Source organism: Anser anser (genome assembly GCF_964211835.1).
Source record: "Anser anser genome assembly, chromosome: 6".
In the NCBI taxonomy this organism is placed as follows: Eukaryota; Metazoa; Chordata; class Aves; order Anseriformes; family Anatidae; genus Anser; species Anser anser.
Window position 1 is genome coordinate 36,437,924 of NC_139726.1, and position 19,118 is coordinate 36,457,041.

The 19,118-nt window shown below is 39.3% G+C and overlaps 1 long non-coding RNA gene across 2 annotated transcripts in view; it reads right to left on the reverse strand.

Moving 5' to 3' along the window:
- The window catches only part of LOC310902068, a 146,226-nt gene that overhangs the window by 117,078 nt on the left and 10,030 nt on the right, over nucleotides 1-19,118 (reverse strand). Inside the window, exon 3 of one of the 2 annotated variants that reach the window (XR_014586461.1) lies at nucleotides 9,965-11,048. The exons of the other annotated variant lie outside the window; for it this stretch is intronic. This is a non-coding gene — a long non-coding RNA (uncharacterized lncRNA). Of the gene's footprint in view, nucleotides 1-9,964; nucleotides 11,049-19,118 lie in introns of those variants that run through there. 2 annotated transcript variants of the gene reach the window in all.

A 19,118-nucleotide genomic window follows, 5' to 3' on the forward strand; every position in this document is an offset into this window, starting at 1 on the left:
TGTGCAGCATAGAGTGATCTGCGCACAATAACGCCGGCCTGTCCAGAGGGCACGAGGCATGATGCATACGCTTTGCATAGTGCAAACAAACCGTGCAGTTCCTACACCGTAGGTCATGTATGTCCCGGACATAGCACTCACAATACATCATATACAGTCAGCCTGCACCAGTTGGTACAGTTGGTACCATCCAGAATTGTTTATATCTGAAGCCAGTAACAGCACCTTTTCCAGTATTTTGTCTGCCGAATGTCCAGCTAGGCATACAGCTAAAAGGTCATAGCCATAGCTGATTTATGAAGCTTTTGTCTGCTTCCAAAGGCAGTGTTGTTGGCAGGTAAAGGAAATCCACAGTTTTTTCTGAATTTGCCACCATTTTGCTGCGTGATCTTTCACCAGATGCTTATTAAAATAAGTCTGTGCCCACGTTTCTTTCCCTGTCAAGCAGGGAATCACGTAACATTTCTTACAAGGATGAGGTTAAACCTAATAAATTATCTGGAGTACTTTGATTTTACATCTAAGAAGTCACTAAAAAATTCCCTAATATTCTTATATTTGGACTTACACCTCCAATAACTCAAATTTTTATTAGATTTCTTTGTGAAGCCCGTGTGAATATTTTTAAAGAGACAGCTCTTGTTTCTGGGTGACTGGCTCACTGGAGTCTTTTCACCACAATATTTACAGATTTCAGATGCATTTAGGGAGGTGTTTAATAGCTGGAAGCCGTACGAGAGGAGTTACCTGTTTTACTTGGTATAGACCAGACTCAGCAGTCTTACAGCAATAATTTACATAATGGGACAGCATACCAACAGTGGATTTGAGCCCAGGCCTGACTAATTGTCATTGGCAGAGTGGAACTGGAGACAAAAAAGTGGGATTTTGGAGATGCAAGATCTTTTTTTTTTTTTTCGAAACACAGGTGCTGAAAGACATCTGTAAGTTCAGAAAGTCTGCTTTCATATCTATGTTTCAGTTTGCAAATAATAGCTTCTGAGTTTTCAGAGTTTGTAAACAGCAGGATTCCCATCTTCCTTTACAACAAGGGCAACCAGCATGTGCAGAAGCCCTAGATTGTGTTTGCAAGCGTTGACCAAAACAGCAAGACAACCTGGCTATGCAGATAACACTGGCTTTCCACCGTTCACTAGAATATACGTTTGTGGACAGCCCAATAGCCTCTTCTTTTGCAATGCCAGCCATAGCTCCCTACTTAATAACTTGATGTTTCTTGTTCTTACCTACATCTCTGCCTTTCCTATGGGAAGACTTAATCATTTCTTTCATTGCTGCCTTTTCCAGATTATTAGATAGCACTACTTATCTTTGTTTTATTTCTTTTTTCATGTGAGGAAAACCCTTTCAGAATTTAACTGCTGTTGTAGCTGTCACAAAGGCATTTTATTCTTAACGGAAATTTCTTAATTCTTTACTGTCTATCTCTGAAGATGCACAGGAATTAACAAGCCCTGTATTTATGTTATAGTCTTCCTATGCAAAACTTTTTGGTCGATAAAAAACCTTTAATTCCTTATGCTTTATTTAAAATATATGATTAACATTGTCTCTCCGGTTATTACCTGAGTAAAGAAATGTGACTACTGGAATAGTTTAGAATTTTTAAGCTTCAGATTAAGATCTACAAAGACCTCAATTCAAAAGACAGAAATATTCTTCAAAATGTTTCTAACGAAACATCTGTCTGTAACTAAGAAAGTCATGGTAGATTTAACCTGCCTGGCAACAAGGACAACAGCTCAACTACAAGACGAGGAACAACAGAAAACATTTTAGTGATTGGTAAGCACATAACTATGATGCAAAGAATATTCAAAGATACGCTTCCAGGAAAGACATGTCTTGAAGAATAAGAGAGGGCATGTTTGGCTTTTAACCACTGCCCACATCACTGACAGTTTTTATAAGTGTTGTGCTTGTAATAGAGCTTCTGAATCTAGAGCAGCAGCAATTTCACAAAATAATTTCTACAAATGTCATCACGGATTCAACCAAAGAGGCATGAATAATGGTGAGAGACCTCATGTAAGCTCAGATCTTACACTCAGCAGAGAGGTTTCATGAAGCTTAATTATCAGGATGTTGCCATTCTTCATTACAGCTCCCCTCTTGGTGTGCAAAGTGGCTTTTTACTCATTAGCTTACACAAGGCCTGGCAAAGCTGGGAAGAATGTGCATGATCTGTGGCCTTTTGAAGGGCAAAGCGGGGAACCGCTCGCTGAGCCAGGCCCTGCTGGGACTCTGTGCGCAGCGCTGGGGCTCTCCTGCTCACAGCCCCCTGCCCGAGCTGTTGGGCCCCCTGCCTCTGTGTCAGTGGGCACACCGAGCCTGAAGTTGGCAATGCGTTGGCACGAGGAAACAGGCAGAGACAGCGTGGAGAGAGCCTCCCTGGTTTCTTAGGCTGCCTGCTCCATGCAGAGAGAGATGCTTTTTCCTCCAAAACCATTCATTTCACTTGCATCTAAGTAACCTGGATATCTGTACGTACTAACCCGCATTAAGGAAATGTCCAGTCCCTCCCACCTTTCTCGAAGACCCGCGGTGTTATGCTCCTATTGGATTTGTCTCATTTCAAAGTGACAGCTCTGTCTCTCAGGGCCAGATGACAGGCTGCAGTCACTGTCACCTGAAGCGATCATCCTTTTCATTACCAGTGACAAACCCTTGCAGGGGATCCATTCAGAGGGGCTAGCAAACTCAGAATTCAGGGGTTGATTCAGATAGGACCTGATCCTCAGCTTATACAAAACTCCAGCTCAGGAGGCTGGACCAGCCCTCTGCTCACATGCCTGATCCAAGGCTTTTGTAAACGAAGCAGTGGTGGCCTGGCTGGTGAGCAAACCATCATGCCTAAAATCCTAGGTTATCTTGTTTCAGTAGGACTCCTTTTGTGAGATCATTCTCAGCCATAAGAAAACACTGTACCCAAAACACAAATAATGAAAGCATCTTGTACCAAATGAGAAAAAAAAAAGTAATTAAAAGGAAGGAAAGCACTCCATCTGCTAATAACAAGTGGATGTTTCACACTCGAATGACAGCAGAAACATTTCTGCAAACTCCCTCTATCTTACTGAACATTCATCCTCAAGAGCGTGGAATTACTGACTTGAGTTCGAACACTGTGTCGAGGAAGGGCCTGACATGAGTCCTGAGGGTGAGATAAAAGCCTATCTGCAAGCTAAGCTCATTTTGTTTAGCTTTCCTCATTAGAACTTCAGCCGTTTGTCACCTCCAGGGTGTCATTGTTCTCTTACTAAACAATCCGACAACGTTTACTAAATAGTATTTTGTTTCTCGTCCATATTTCAGTAGGCAATATGAAAACATTGGGATCTGTTATTTTCCCTGCAGCCTTCTAACACCTATGAATTTTGGCTTTACTTTTCCGTTCAGTGTTCGGGAATTTTGACACATGCAATAAAATCAAATATGAGAGCAAGTCAGGAAGTATTTGTATCTCTTAACAAGAATACCCTATTGTCAGTAGAAGGCATTGTCCTCTTGAACAACTCCCACTGAAGATTATGCTTAATGTCTTTAAGACAGTCAGATTTTGACATCCCTGTTCACCTCTGCAATATTTTGTTCTGATTCTGTGCCAAGAAAAAAAGCACATTTTAAAGTTTAGGCACACATTTAATTTTCACTGGTTTCAATGAAATAAAAAAAATAGATTTAAGATAATGTTGAAAGGTTTTCAGACTAGAAGTGAACTGGGGAATAAAAGCTTCTTTTGACTTGCATGAGTTTGAACGGAACTGTCTGTAATATGAGTGATTTTTTTTCCTGCTGTACCTCTGCAGCAGGAAAAGGGAAATCCCTCCGAAGAGCTTCTTAATGTGATGTACATGTGTTTTTTGCACTATCTGTTGCGCTATCAATTTCTGCTTTTGGGTGTGTCGCCCAGAACCATCTTTATAAAAATATATCTTTTGTCTTTGGAGCCAATATTAACTCACATTCAAATTAGCCACAATTTTAAAGTAATTTTTTGGAAGGCAAAGCAAAAAGTGCAGGAAGTACTTAAAATTACATAAATGAAATTATGGCAGTGAATAAAATCATTAGTATAAGCAGTTCTACAATGACAAACATAACATCAACCTCACCAGCCATCAGCTTTGTTGGCATCTATTTTGTAGGCAAACGAGGAAGAGTGGGGACCTCTGCTCACAGACAGCACCCCATGTGAACAGGACTCTGCAACAGGGCACGGGACTCAGCCAAATAAACCTTCAGCAAAGCCCGCAGCAATGACTCTGGCATTTCTAGGTACAAGAAAAATGTACGACCTTCTAGGCGTACTTGATGTTAGGCAGTGATTAACTAAGCTGCTGTATCTTATTAGGAATTAATAAACCAGTCTTCTGATTTTGCAATATCATTAATATAATCCTTTGGAGCAAGTGCTCTATTGATAATTCATAATAACCCATCTAGTAATTAGTTATCATTCTATAATTACTTAGCTCTTGATTCTAATAAATTCTAGCTGTAGCTTTCAAAAGAGTCATTTTCCTCATCAGACTCGACCTAATACCTGCTTGCCATATGGCAGATGACTTCACTAACACTAGTAAAGATCAGCTGTCATTTCAGTCAAGTAAAGCTGGTCCCACAGAAAGCATTGGCCATCTTCAGGCTTTCTTCTTACAACGTGTTTATCATTAATAAATATTTGAAAAAAAAAGAAAAAGAAAAAGAAAACCTTAAAATGTAAGTTCATTCTGTAATTTCTTTTACAGAAAGAACAACAATACACATGTTAATAGTTATGTTACTGTTCTCATTTACCTGAGATGAAAGTTAAAGCAATTAAGCACCAAGGAAAGCACTCCCTCTCTGTTCCATTAATGACGCCCATGGTCTCAACCATATTACAAAGATACTGCCTGGGAGATCCCCCCAGTAACCAAAATGGTCTGCAGAGGCTGTTGGTACCAGAGGCTTTATGCAACTGTGTTCAGTGACAAGATACAACCCTCACTGCCCCAGGGTGTTCTTCAAGGAGGTGGTCTTAGCCCTCACTTTCTGCTTTGTGTAGGCACTGCTCCATCAGAGCTGAAAATGTGGCTTAAGGTATTTGCAGGGTTTTTTTTTTTTGATATCTTAAGCACAAATCTACTCATTAGCTGAAATCAAGCTAACAAGAAAACACAAATATGGGTGATAGCTTGTTTTTATCTTGCTATAATACTTCTCCACCCTATTATTATGGCTAGCACTCCCAAATGGATGGCATGACCTGTTATCCTAACCCATATATATGACTAAAGTACAATTTTTCATGGAACAATTATGCTTAATGGCACAAACTGTGATACATTTAAATAATTAGTTATGGAAATCAAGTCTCCATATATGTGCCCACTGAAAATTTGAAAAACAAGTGTGGTCAACATTTCAAAAAACAATCAGCAGAAGCAAACGCAAAGTCTTACATTTGGGAGGAATAACTCCACACAATAGTACAGGCTGGCGGACACCTGTCTGGGATGCAGCTTTGAAGAAATGGATCGGAGGGACACGGTGGACAGCAAGTTGAATGTGAGGCAGGTGAACATGAAGCAGCAAAGAAGGCCATCTCCACTCTGGGTTGTGTAAATAGGAGGGTAGCCAGCAGGCTCAGAGAATTGATCCTTTCCCCCATTTGGCACTTGCAAGACAGCACCTGGAGTATTGTGACCAGTTTTTGTCTCCTCCAGAGAAGAAAGACATGAAGATACTGGGGCAAGATCAGCACAAGGTTAGCAAGATGGTCAGGGCACTGCAGCACACAACCTAAGAGAAGCGGAGAGGCTGAGAGAGCAGGGCCTGTTCAGCCTGGAGAAGAGAAGGCTCAGGGGAGACCTTAACGCTGTCAGAGGTTACACTAAAGACAGAGCTAGACTCTTCTCAGAGGTGCACAGCAATGGGATGAGAGGCAACAGACACAAACTGGAACAGGAAAAATTGTAATAGCTACAGTATTTTTTTTTTAATCACAAAGGTGGGCAAATACTGGAATAGGTTACCCAGAGAGCCTGGGGAATTCCCACCACGGTGGTGTTCATTGTGCAGATGGACAAGTCCTTGAGTAACCTGCTCTGGGACTTTATTCAAACAGGGTGCATGACCTCCAAAGGTTCTTTCCAACAATTGTGGAATTGTATAACCTCCAACACTCAATATCTCAAACTGCAGGCTGGGAACCTCTCTTTTGGGGGCAGTGTAAATAAATCCCATTACAGATCCGCCAGGTAGAGTCAGTGTGTGTGAAGAAAAAATGGTCAAAAACTGATCCTGTTTGTTTGAAGAGGCAATGTGAATTTGAATTTGGGGGAAGAGTTGTAAATAACCAGGTATTACAGAAGAACTGCTCATAAAAATAAATCTGTATTCAGTGCTCATGAGTCAATCCATTTAAATCAAGGTAAAGGTATTAGAATAATACACACAAGCAGATCTTTGATAATTTGCACATCAGAAGATCAAACAATAAACTAAGGGAACAGATTTGGAAAGCTGGTGACATCGTAGGGATGCTGGTCTAAAATATATACAAAGCCTGGCATGCAAGTCAAGTGTGCATTAGCAAGACTCTTTTCCTAACACACCTGTGTCAAGAAAAAGAGCAAATATTTTCAGACAGCTATGAGAAGAAAACAATCTAATGAAGTCTGCATATTACTGATATAGAACAGGTATATATTAGCTATATTCTTAAACTACATTGCATGTGTTTGCATATGGAAAAAGTAACAGCAAGATCAACAGATTTAAAATCGTCTCATAAAAAACAACATATCGATTTTTTGCAACTTCAGCTGGGGCTGAGGCAGGACTCTTGCTTAACTGACTTAAGTTGCCTCTCAAGGTAATTTTCAAGTAAGTAGTCTTTTAAATCTATGGGCTGCTCACTAATTATGTCTTCTGTTCTATAAAAACATATAATTGTCCATTACTGTATTCAGTAGAAATAGTCAAGTATTTATTATGCACGTGCTTCCAAGTGTTTTTAGGGTGAGAGCCTGTGCCAAAGGCAATTAAATATAGGGCTCCTAAGTGGTTGGGAAATTACATAGGATAAACAGGCAGAGGATGTTTCTTAAGTGAAGATGCAACTCTGGATGTCGGACACGGTCAGAAGCATTGTTGTGATGTAGTTAACCTTGCGAACAAACAGAAGAGTTGCTGTAACGTATAATTATTAAAGAAAACATTGACACAATTAAATCTCCAACTTTAATGTCTATTTACACAATATTCACATCCATCCTGAGGAACAGAGGTTTTTTATTTGTGAATTCCTTTCTTCTGTAGTCTTTCTGTTTTGACCACATTCTTATTGCCAGCAATCAATTTCATACCTCCCGTTGCAAAACAAGTGCTTTGTTTATGCTGTTGTGCATTACAAGTTTCAAAATGGCGATTAATTTAGCTGAAAAATCACACCATGACTTCATGCTACACAGAGCCAAATTAAGCTGCCTAAACAAAGCATCTAGTTTGAGACAACCCTGTGTATTTGAAACACCTGAATGGCAAATAAAAAACAGGTCCCATAAGAGACCTGTGCTCTTCTGGAGTATCAGCTTCCTGGCAGATAGGATACCCTGTGTCGTCTCAGATGATATTAGATGTCTAAATTTAGAAAAAAAGATAAAATCCTGACACTCTACAAACCTTACTGAGGCTATTGGAGATACGCTAAACTTTTAGGACAGTATATGTTTATTATTATTACGGTAATTATTTTTTTGTATGTTATCCAAGTGCCAATGCTTCTCTGTTTAGACTCGGCAGTGCTTCTGCACTAGGTATTACAGGCACATTGTGGAAGAACTGAGATTCAAGAGGATTGAGAGTGTCTTGAGATTGAGATTAACCCTTCCCAAATTCTAGTCTTTTCTGACCAGCATTTTCCACAGGAAGGGCATAGAGCTAACCAAGCAAAACCCTATCTCGTAGCTGCAATTCAGATGGCATGTGCTTGGAGCTACGTAACTTCCTCCAGGATGACCACTTGGAGCCACCAGAACCCTTAGATGGAGTCTTAAGGGGGAACTTATCCTGGTTGATTTTTAGAGGGAAAACTGAAGAGAGAAAATGATGGCTCTCCAACACACGATCTTGTGCTGTTACAGTGATTAGCAGGTTGTAGTAATAACTGAGGGAGCTACTCACCACGAAGGAGAGAACCATTCCAAAGTGGCCAGAGGAACATGTCTGTCTTCACAATTACTGTTTCCTAGATAATTAAATGCATGGAGATGGGCTGTGGGAAACACTGTTTGGAGTAACATGCTTAAGTTCCTCAAGATTTTGTGTAGAAGCCTAGATTTGGAGGTTTAAAGGAAGCCATCAAATGAAGTGTTTCATTAACTGATTCACGAAGATGAATTAGATGTGTTCTTGTGATTCAGCTTTGTTATATACTGGAATTTAATTAGTAAAATTATATAATTATGCTCTATCAAATTAACAAATACAAGATACATTCAATGAGGTTTACTACTTTCTCTAAAATGCAGAGACCAAAGACAGCACCTAAGGGAAGAAGAAAACTGGGCATTTACTTAACTACAACAGGAGGGGGGAAAACCAGAAAATTCGAGACTGTACCTGTCAATGTGGACATGATCTAATCTCCAGTGGGGCCTGGGGGAAGTAAAAGACAAATGGGAAGAAAGCAAGGAAAAAAATGAGGCTTTGGCACACAGGAAGACAGGACCAGGAAAGAGGTGGATCCAGTGACTGACCAACAGGCTGGGTGCCAGGCACTTCTGGATTCTGATCTTAAATTCATCACTGACTCACCATGTGGCCATGAACAAATGACTCCACCTTTATGTCTCAGTTTCTCATAAGCAGGGTGATATTTATCTACCAGTCTTGTGGAATGTTGTAAAGATTAATTAATAAATGTTTGGAAAGCACTTTGAAGATGAAAGGCTGAATTCACAGTAATGGCTAGGAGGCAGTGAATTGGCTTATTACTCGTTTTCTGCAAACACAGCCTATACATAGAGAAAACATACAAAAAATATGCCAAGATACATTTCTATTATTGCAGTCTACTCTCTCCCCTACCTATTTTCTCCTATGATTACGCTCAGTATTTAGTTGATGTTTGATTCAGGCAAATCATACATGTACAACTATTTATCAGCTAAAGTTAATCACGTGCCCAAGCGATTGTCAGATTAGATTCCAAGACTGTAAGTGGTGTGTAAAGTGACTATCTTTTATCGTATAGCTACATATATCAGGAAAATCTGGTAAATGCTTTTTCAGATACAACTAATAATAGCTGGTTAAGTTTTTAAAAAGTGACAAATACATTTAGCGTTGGTCATCAGCTCTATGAGGCTGGAACCGTTCTTAAGGTCTGAATTTCTTGATGTCATAGCATTGAAATACACTGCTGATGGCTGGCGTTCATTAGAGTTTTATATTATTAAAATACAAAAAAAAATCACAACAAACTATAGGATATATTTATTATTTCACCTAATATCAAAAGCCTAATACATCTTAGACACCTTTGTGTTCGTTTGGTCACAATCAAACCAGAAGCAGATTGCTGTTTTCTGGGCTGGTAAAATTCTGGTTGCTTACTTTCCCTGATGATTCCTCTATTCAAAGCTGAGGTTTTTTAGGAAAGCAAAACGGTGTCAGCTAGGCCTTTCGTGTCTCATGAGTGCCATCAGTCAACAATAATTTCTCTCCAATTTAATAAGCCTGTCTTTATTATGAGTTTATTTGAAGTTATGTGTTTCAGGCTTTACATATGCAACTGTCAAAGAAATCACAACTTGACCCAATTTGGTAATGCTGAATAACCGAAACATTTTTGGTTTGGGGCAATCCAATGAAAAATAACTTACAATTTCTGCAAGGTAGGAAGCGTAGGGGTGTACATTATTATGTATATTATCATTAAGAATGTTAATTTTTTTTCAGACCATTTTAAAACTTAGATGAACACAATCAAGCATACTCACAGGTTTTGCAAAAAAACTCTGCAAGATGCAGTTGTTTAGCAGAACAAAATAACTGCTAGTTTAAAAAGAATACACACTGTATCTCTGAACATGACAGAACACAGTCACTAGTTTTCAAGAAACATAAATCACATATAAATAACATCACTCAAGAAGTTACAAAATGTTAAAATTTGCAGATGAATATTGTCCTGCACAGTAAATTCGGACAGCTGTCATGTACAGTCACGTCTAGTTTTATATCCTCCAATTTCCTCATCTATAAAATGACAATTATTATCTTTGTTATAATTAATGGGTCACTAAGAGGTTAAATTCATGAATGTCAGTCAAGTATTCTGAAAACATGAAAAGGGAGGCAGCATTCAAAGAATATTATTATTAGTTTCATCACATGCAAATTGCATAAAGCACAACTCTACGGAGAGGCCAGGGAGCAGGAGACAGGGAACAGTGATGTTATTGTGACCGGACTGCTGTTAGAACAATGGCCATTATAACCCGATGATACTCAATTAACTGAGTGGAACAACGGCTGAGGCTTAGCACCCAGTTCTCTATTAGTTGTGACATTATAAATCAGAGAGTTCCTAAAAAGGAGGTCAATTCTCAGGGTTAACTGTGTTTGGCTATTTGTTGAGAATTGTTTATGTAGGAAAATGTGTAGCTCGGTTTACAGATCTACTGTGCTAAAAGTGAGAAATTCAAAAGGACTAAAACTCAGCTGGGCTCCTTCCCCAGTGATACCAATCACATTTCTGTAGCAGGGTCCTGCAGCAGGGTGCTGAGCACTTCTAAAATCCCAGTGGAAAGTGCGCTGTTAGCAGGATTCACAAGTGAGTTAGTTCTTTGGGAGGAAAAGTCACAGTGTTCATACCTAAAACACATGTGCACATTGTCCACTGTACTGGGCTCTCCTTGGGGCACCTTCCTTGAAGGTCTTCAGAGTCATCTGTCCACTGCATGTCTTGCCATTACATTTGCCATCTGCTTTCTGGTCTGAGACAGTTTTCTGGTGACCAACCTGCATTAGAACTGTGGGATCACACAGAGTCACTTGAGGAGTGACTGTGCAGCAGTACAGGGAAGAGTGCAGTTGCAGAAGCAAACAGTGCATATCTATTGAATAGAGGGGACAGGAGGGAAAGTGGAATTAACTTAATTAAAGTCTGAAATACAAGATGTGATTAATTTATTGCAGGTGTTGGGGAAAACGTGAGGATTAAAGAATGGCTGGAGTAAGAGGATGAAAGTGACTTGGCTGGACAGGTCAAAAATGCTATTGTATCTGAAACAGCGTGGCACTGATCACATACAGTACTATTATCAGCATGAAAGAGGCAAGGAAATTAACTTCAGTAATTGAGCACATGAAAGGAAACAACAAAACTTCCTGAAATTATAATATGGTACACACTGTCCTTGTCCACTCCTCTCTCCAGGATAACTTCATGAAAGCCAAACAGCCTTGGAGAGAACTGATCAGCACAATCTTTATACTGGAGTCTGGGGCAGATCAGTGGGTGTGGGAAACGGGTTTTGAGAAATGGCTGACAGGAACCTCCTTTGAGAAATGGGCTGAGAGGGTTTTGAGAAATGGGCTGGCAGGAACTTACGAAGTTTGACGAGAATTGCAAAGACCTGCACTTGGGGAGGAACAACCCTATGCACAAATATATGCCTGTGGCCACCAAGCTGGAAAGCAGCCTGGCAGAAAAAGACCTGGAGATGCTGGTGGACACCAAGCTGCACATGAGCCAGCAATGCCGATGGCGTCTTGGGCTGCAGTAGGTAAAGTACTGCTAGCAGGTCGAGGGAGGCGATCCCCTCAGCACTGGTGGGACCACACCTGGAGTGCAGTGTCCATTTCTGGGCTCATTAGAACAAGAGAGACATGGACGTACTAGAGAAAGTCTAACAGAGCGACATGAAGATTATTAAGGGACTGGAGCTCCTCTCCTGTGAGGACAGGCTGAGAAAGTTGGGACTGTTCAGCCTGGAGAAGACGAGGCTCAGAGAGAATCTTATCAATCTCTATAAATACCTGAAGGGAGGGTACAAAGAGGATGGAGCCAGGCTTGGCTGAGTGGTGCCCAGTGCCAGGACAAGAGACAATGGGCACAAACTGGAAAACAGGAAGAGGTCCCTTCCAACTTCAATCATGCTTTTTTAGGTAGCACTCCACACAAAAACTAACAGAAACAGGAGATGGAAACAGCCTGACTGGAAAGAAGGGCAATCAAAGAAAGGAGGATGTTGCAAGCAAATATCAGGTCAGATTGTGGGAGGTTTTATCAACCTTATAGACGCTAGACACCTTCAAGCTTTTCTAGAAATCACAGATCTGAATAACAGGATAATTCAGGTTGAAGGGGACCTTACAAGGTCTCTTGTTTAACCTCCTGCTCCAAGCAAGGTCAGCTACGAGATCAGGTTACTCAGAACTTTATCCAGTCTGGTCTTAAAAACCTCCAAGGTTCGAGACTACAAAACCTCCCTGGAGAACCTGTTCCACTGCCTGACTGTCCTCATCTGCGTCTTGTTTTATCTCATCTGAGAAATGGATTAATGCTTCCAGCTGCCAGGTATTTCCTGCATCTGTTCCTGCTTCATTTTTGTTCATGTTGACAGCCTGGAATAGATTTTATTTTGCTAATGTGGCAGGTGAAATTATTTTTTTCAGAGTTCGTATATTATGAGCTGTGGCAATGTATAAGCATAATAAAATAGAGGAGAGATGATGTTACATTATAAACTTCAGAAAGCCCACCTTTGTTCAGGAGATTGTAGGGCATTAGGAGGTGGCAATGCCTTTCACAGTTGGCTTATCTAAATTCTGTAGGCTATGAGGCATTAGCCTCATGGGCTAGGATTTTAGGAGTTTTTACCTGACTCCTGTACAAGCTGAAATATTCGCACTGTCATCAGAACAAGGACTTCAGTCCCCAGGGATATTTAATGAAAAAAAAAAAAACAACATAAGCAGCTGTGCAAGCATTCCTGCCAAAATAATCAAGAAAACAGTAACTAACAGCAACTGGAGTGAGCGACTGTTTAGCTTGCACTCTGTGTACCACAGGGAGTCAAAGGGAGACCAGCAGCTGTGGAAGAAGTAGTTACAGAAATAGAAAAGGACAGCCAGCAAGATACTCCACGATACAGATTTGTATTCGTTCTGAGGTATGCGCCTTCTGAGACAGGGGCCAGAGTGCTCGTCACCTCAGAGAATTAAAACTCAACAACATCATTTGTGTCCCAGACAGAGCACTGATAAATGTTCTTCCCACACGTGTGTGGGGAGGTGTGGCGCTCTGGTCTTTCATCAAATCTCTGTTTGCAGGAAAACTGGTATCTGTCAAAAGCTTGACAGATACAGCTTCTTCCTAGCAAGAGCCTTTCACAATGCACACTCTGAACTTGGCTGGGTAACGCAGAGAATTTCCTCAAATTAATAACCCTTCCTGTTTAAAGATAGCTTTTTTTTTTGGATAAATTGGTAGAGCCTGCAGGGAGCTCAAGGACTAATTACTCCATTTTCCCTCCTCAGACATATTTTCAGTCCGGATGTTGCAGCTGTTCCACTGTGCACAGCAGTCCTCTGCAATAATTTAGGCCAGGAAACGGGGATTACTTCATAGTAATGCAGGGCTGGTTGATGATTTTTAAAAATTCTCAGAGGTGAAGTTTTATTTCACAACAAACCAGTAAGCAAATAAACACATGAAGTGATGGCACCAAAGTCAGGCAGGAAGCCTGCTTAACAATTTTAAAGTATGAAGGTCTAAAAGTACAGGCTAACATAAAATGACAGTAAAACACAGAACAAAAATATCCTCAGCCTATTCACCTTAACTGCTGCATTTAACAAAAATGGTTAGCCCACTACTGAATTAGATACAGGCTGTTCCATAAGCAGTAAGAACTACTCGATTCAAGCCCCAAACTATATTCAGTTTGATGAGAAAAAAGCTATTAAGAATTAAATAATGAAATCTTGCTGAATCTTTTTTCTGTGCATGAGGTAAGTATGATTTCAAAACAACTGCCACCTATTCTGCTCATCAGAAATTCAGACATAATAAACACATGCAAGAAGACCTATTTACTGCCTACAGCTATATGATAAAGTCTTTTAAAGATGAACTAGTTAGAAATTCATTTAAATGGATTACATTAATGCCTAAGCTGAATTCCCTTTTGTCATGTCTCTTAGTAAAAACTAGAGTTAATGCTTCAGGAAAAAGAAAAAAAAAAAGAAAAAAAAAAAAAAGCACTCACATTAAAACACAAATGCAAAGAACTTAAGTTGGATCCAGTTATTTTTAATTCATCACTCTAAATAGCATAGAGAAAAATCAGAACTGACGCTGATAACCGAAAGTTAGCATTGCCAGCTACCTGTCCTCCCATGCAAGAAGACAAGTCAGACTACACTGGCATTTGTGAAATTGTTCTACTTCTGTTACTTAACAGCTACCAGCAGTAAGGTGTAGCCAAGACTGTGACGCTTTGTTGTTGTTGTTGACTTCTTAAACGGAAAATTTGATACTGGAGCATCAGATCTATCCCATTCAATCTAAGTGTCTGGCATTCTGGCTTTTGCTCAGACCAACAGCCAATACTATAAAAGCAGATTTCAGTAGAGCTAGACGTGCAAGGCACTGCTGCATTTGCACACACCACTGCAGAAGGAGACTTGAGGGCTTAAAACAATTCCTTTCTGACACCTGCTTATGCCCTGAAGCATGAGATGTGGTTCTACTTATTCTACTGCACACTGCAACAAAAAAATGTCATTAGTGCTTGTAAAATTAGTCTATTAAAAAGCCAGCATTTTTTGCTTAGAATTTCTATGACATTACATTTCACCCACCGTGTGCATCATAAATATATCCAGTTCCCAATATATTACTGTTCACAGGTCCTTTTTCTGTTATTTAATTACATTTCAGAGAGGCAGCCATCCTATTTTGCATGTCTCACTCAACCACTTTTCCAGTTCTAATTCAATTGTCCATAAATTCTCCCACACATCAACCACATAGTACCAACGAGGTATTAGATCAGAAACATAATTAGTGTCAACACTGTTACCAAATTTCTTGCTGATCATCTAGCGAGTATTTCCTCATTGTTTTTCTGTGTAGTGCCAGATATTTCGGCTGGATAGATGGCGCAACCTATCATTAGAAGCTGTGCTGGGACGGGGCTGAATACTACAAGACTTCTCCTTCCCCTTCTCCTCCAAATCATTTCCCTATCTGTGTATTAGTACAGAAAATCTTTACCACCGATGTCCTCAGCTTTGTCCTCAGAATGAGAATGTGAAACACAGTCACAACTTTGCAATGACTGGAAAACAAAGCAGCCAGTAACTACAGCTAAACGTCCAGCTTTCCTCCTCAGCTCAGTACGTGGTGCAGCCACGTGTTCTACCTTCAGTTTTGAAAATCTAAAAGCAGCTTGAATAAGACTTAATGTATTATCAAAATAAAAAATAACAGATTCCGTGGGTGATTGGAATGGAGTGGTGCCTGAAAGAAAACAGTAAACTGAAGTGCTCTTACATGCATATTTAGGTCGGATTCATTATGTGTGATATGGAAATTGCCCACTTTCCTGCCTCCTTCCTATTTATGTTTTAATTCACTTGAGTTTTAATGACTTCCATAAACTTGAAAAAATATTAGCTGAGTTATCCACGATGATTTAAAAATCCTATTCAGAATAGGATGTGGCATCCTTAGACATAATTGAGCCTAACAGAAAATTTTTATCGCTATTCAAGGCAGATCAAAACAGAAGAACAGAATCTATTAAACTATAAAACCATTTAAAATACTTCCCATTCTCCTTTTCTTTTTTTTTAAAGTTTAGTACCACCTAATTTCCTTCTTACACTTCTAATCAATTGTTAAATATCTTAAACAACGAAAGTCCACTAAGAAAGCCAGACTATTCCCCTAAGTAAAGTGTAGATTGTTCATCCTGGGAACAGCTATTCACTTCAACCCTTCTTGTCACGCAGGGATTCATCCTGACAATGAGTTTATCCTCCAGGTTAAGTCTGACCTTGTCCCCTACACAGAGCACCAACTATTCCAGTAGATTCCACTACCCATACAATATTTTCCAAGTAGTTTACGTTAGACACACTGTTTAAACATCACATATCAACAGAATCTGATCAAGTTCAAACTTAATTCTGAAACTGGTATGGGTTTCTACAGAAGAGCTTGCTCAAACTTGTGGCCACTTTTCCACTGATTCCTAGTGATTTTTACCTGGACCTAACAAAAAATTCACAAGAATCTAGAACTATTTAAGTCAGAAAGCTGTTTTACAAACAAATTCAGCACCTGTATTGCATAGTCACCTCCACTTTGGTTTCTAAAGAGTCTCCTTCTTAGCATATAATTTTACTAGATAGTTCTCAACTCCCAAACTATTTTCTCTAAGTTAATTCAGGCCTTGTCAACATTTTACATTATTCTTGCTTCATTTTCACTAACAATTTCTTAAACTTTTCTATGTACAGTTTTAATATTTTATCTTTCTCTGAATCACTCTTTCACAGGAATGACGTTAACTTGGAAATTATTTTTTTTTTAGAGTTTAACTACAAGCTTCTTATGTGATGCCATATATATATACACATACGCCCTATAAAATTATTTAGCAAAAATGCTACTAACAGAATTACTGGAATATCTAGGATAATTATCTCATAAAGTACGTTTATGTACACAGACTTGTATCTCTCTACACATAGACACACACAAACTCATCCATTAAAGCTAATGGGAATCCTCCAAAAGCAAGGCTTTCAACCCCATGTTCCGTATATTCCCTACCAAAAGAATGCAGTCATCCAAATAGGTCTTTACCAGCTAACTCTTGCTTGTGTAACTTTGTGTGATACAAATTATTTACAGCAGAAGATTTGGTGTTGAGGACTAGTAGCCATTTCATCAAGGAAGACGCAGATCGTATATCTAACTTCCTATACAAAAGTCAGTTTATCGCATAATAGTGACTCTTATTACGGTTAAAATACCAATTGTGACTGCAAACTCAAATTCCTTTTCCCATTATTACTCAGAACAAGAAATGTTTATTTCCCAATGCAATGTGTGAACACAATTTTCTCATTTTTCAGCATGATCTTGAGCTTTTAATAACAAATGAAATAATATATCAAAAGTGCAAAGATTCCTTTGCCAAATTAAACTCACCCAATGGGTTTCTTATGAATCTGACAGATGTTTTTCTAGTTTTAATTCAATTATTTGAAACCATGTGTACAACCTCCTCCAATACTTCTGCAAAAGTCATGAAAACATCTGTGATTTCAATTATTGATTAATGGCTGAAACCTGTCTCTGGTAGAAGTCTGTTTATGAAAGCAATGAAGATGAAAGAGCATGTACTTCAGAGGCTTTTGCTGCTTATTTGTGAGGCTTGAAAGCCTAAGTAAATACCTAGCAGGACTGAAAAACTACCTTAAGCATGTCTGCTCATGCAGAAGTCACAGCTCCTGATAGCCAAACAGCGGTCATACAAAGATGTATTTCCCTCTCCAAGTTGTTAGCTCTTAACTCTTTTATTACAAAAATAAAAGTACAACACTAAAGGAGGAAGCATGTAATGTGCAAGAGTCTTTTCAAGTGTGTGGCCAAAAAAAAGCATGGCAAAGTCTCCTGGCAACACTCTGTGTAAAGATACAGTAAACAAATAAGTGTAAGTTACATGGGCAGTAACTGAATATAAGAGCCTTGCTTTCTTAGCCAAAAATACTTTGAATGGTTCCGTGTCCTGTTAAGGACCTGCTGCATGCACTTCAGTAGCAGACAATCCATGTAAGACTGTATTTAGTGGACTTATTTAATGGAGGTTTAAAAGTCAGTTAAATACTTCAGATAAAAACTACAGTAAGTAAACTACAAGAGAAGAAAGGGTAATGGCATCATCTCACTGATTTTTAAGAGGATCATGGCATCCTTCTAGTTAATATGATTTCAGTCATTAACGTCTTATAATTTCTGCAGTAGCAGTTTAACTAACAGAGCAAATCTGACAGTTGTGAGGCCTGGCTAGTCTCTTTTGCTTATTTTAAAGAGAGGCCTTTTCAGAAGGTATTTGCCAAACCTGTCTGCTCTGCCCTTTAATTGTGTTGAATACAGTATAACTTCTTTAGCAGTGGTGGCAAACATATCACTTAAGTTCTGCTCACCAACATGTCAGGCACAGCCTTGTAGGGGCTTGGGCCTGTTTTTTGTTGTGTGTTTTGTTTGTTTGTTTGTTTTTCTGGTTGGTTGTTTTGTTTTGCGTTTGTTTTTTTTTTTCCAGTGGGACAGATGCTGCAGGGATCCTTAGAGTCCAGTGTCTCTGTAAGCTTCAGCCAGAGAGCTTTTTCTTTTGAGATGCCAACATCTTAACCATACTCTTCTATCTGCGTAAGGATTGCTTTAAATTTTGAATTGTCTTTTGAGTTATGAACAACATCAGCAAGAGAATTTTGACTACATTTACAGACAAAAACATGAAATCTGAACACTTCCTCAAGAAGTAGTAGTGCCGTCTTGTGCATTCCACATGGCAATAAACCAAGGACTAAATTATAATCCTGGCTTTGACATGAACAGTGAGAATGCTCCCCCCTCATTTAACCTATGTAGGATGGTCTCTAGCAGCCATTTGGGGGGCTGATTACTTAGTGCTTTCTGCATACCACAAACACACGTTGTTACATACATCCTAGCATCCGTAAAATGATTTTAGCAATACAACTTCTTTTGCAGATTATTACTGAGAGACAATGTGTCTTTCTTTTCCTTTTTAACATGCCCTTGTGCTAGAAAACTGTAGTTCTCCGAGTCCAATAAATTAGAAGAAGCAAAGAAACATTTATTCCCTAAAAATTCCTCTTAACTGCTGAGCTGTCTACCTGGAAAAACTGACAAGTTCCCCAGAAAGTTTTTATATACACTGCACTTTCGTTCTCTACTCTGAGAAGGCATGCACCTGGCTCCTCCGTTATCAGCAAGCAGTAGGAACAAACCCAACTCATCTCGTTAAAGAAGACAGTATGCTTTCAAAAACCAA